A 1,833-nucleotide genomic window follows, 5' to 3' on the forward strand; every position below is an offset into this window, starting at 1 on the left:
TAGAAAGCCTCATCTTTCTCCCGCGGAGCGGCTGGTAGTTTCGAACCGCTGACCTTAAGGTTCGCAGCCCGATTCGTAACCACTACGCTACCAGAGCTGCCAATGCCTAAATTGCCCATCTCTATAAGCCCTGTGTACAGAAGGAGTGGGACTGATCCTTGCTCTAACGATTCTTTGGTTGATATTTTAAACTACTACATCTGTAAATATAGGTCAAGTTCATCAAATTGTAGTGAATTACACTTGTTTTCTTTATTTAAAAAAAATTTTTTTCTTGTCTTTATTCCTGTAATAGAGTTCTGATCGTCAAGCCATCAAGGCTAGGTCAAATGGCTACTATCTCCAAGTTTTGGGGTTATTGTGCATCTCTTCTCACTTCATATCAGCTGGAATGTCAGTCACCACTCTAGCCCTCTGTGGCTATGTCCTTGTCCATGGGCTCAGGAGTCCCCTGGTCTCACGTACTGCTGGCCAACCAGGTCTCACCACACTCAAGGTTGATGGGAGTCTATTGAAAATGGTCAGACTTAGCCCACATCTTCATTGCTGTTTTTTCCCGCACTTCCCCTCATTAGTAGGCCAGCATTGTAGCCAGCAAGATTACTTGCCTGCTCCTATATTCCCTTTGAGTTTCAGTCTTGGAAGGGGGTTTGCCCTGAAGGGACTTGATTGCTTTTCTTGATGGCTCCCCTGCGAACAACTTGCTTGTTCTTGTGATAGTCAATCAGACTATCATTTTTGTTTCTTATTTTTCCTGCTGCTCTTTCTTTCAATAAGGAGTATCTTCTGTTCCTCTAGCTGCTCCAGGCTGGTCTGCTTGTCTTTTCAAGTGAAATTTCCCACCTTAGAAGATTTTGAATGGGTATCAGTATTCCACCTAAGGTCTTATACACTACAAAAGCTCTGCAGGAAGCCTCTTTCACTGGGCAAGTTCTAGCACCCCTTTTAGGTATTCCAATCACTTATAAGCTGAAGATAGACTTACAAGCTTTCTATAATCATGTCTCTGGCTATTCCTTTCTCTCCCCCTGAAGTGTCTATTTTATAATACTAGATAAGAGAAACAAATAAATGTAAGACAGTGAAGCATCTTAACATTATTTCCCCTCTTTTACCCATTTAGACGCCTCAATCCCTGTATCACAGAGCACTGTTGTTCCAAGGTTGAGAATACATAAATATTTACCTCTGTCCCAGTTAGCCCATGCAAACCTGCCTGAATGTTCTTCTATCTGCCTTATAATTCCATTCCATTGCCCATTCTTGTGTATTGCTCCGCCCACAACACCCAAACTATGGTGTGTCTATCCCCTACCCTGTGCTCTACCTTCAGTAACCAAAAAATATTTTTTTTGTCTTTTCCCATTTAGTGTGGGACTTTTTCTTAAGCTTTTACAATAATGGTTTTGTGCTGTATTTCTCCTTTTGTGACTGTCTAAAATCCTGGTGTGGCACTGTGGGGTTAATGCACCAGACTTCAAATCCGTTTGCACTGCAAGATCGGCAGTTCAAGTTCACCACCTTCTTCTCAGAAACCCTATACAGGCTCACTATGGGTCGGAACCAACTTGACGGCACTTAACAACAACAATACCATTACATTCAGCATAATGTCCTTAAGGTTCATCCATGTTATATGGTGGCTTACAGCATCCTTATTATTCTTCAAGGTAACATAATATTCCATTGTGTGCATGTACCACAGTTTGTTTATCCATTCTTCCATTGATGGGCACTTAGACTGTCTCCATCTTTTTGCTATTGTGAATAGTGCTGCCATGAACATTGGTGTGTGTGTATCTACTTGTGTAATTACTCGTATTTCTTGTAGAG

The sequence above is a fragment of the Chrysochloris asiatica genome, unplaced genomic scaffold (genome assembly GCF_000296735.1).
Source record: "Chrysochloris asiatica unplaced genomic scaffold, ChrAsi1.0 scaffold00039, whole genome shotgun sequence".
Taxonomy (NCBI): Eukaryota; Metazoa; Chordata; class Mammalia; order Afrosoricida; family Chrysochloridae; genus Chrysochloris; species Chrysochloris asiatica.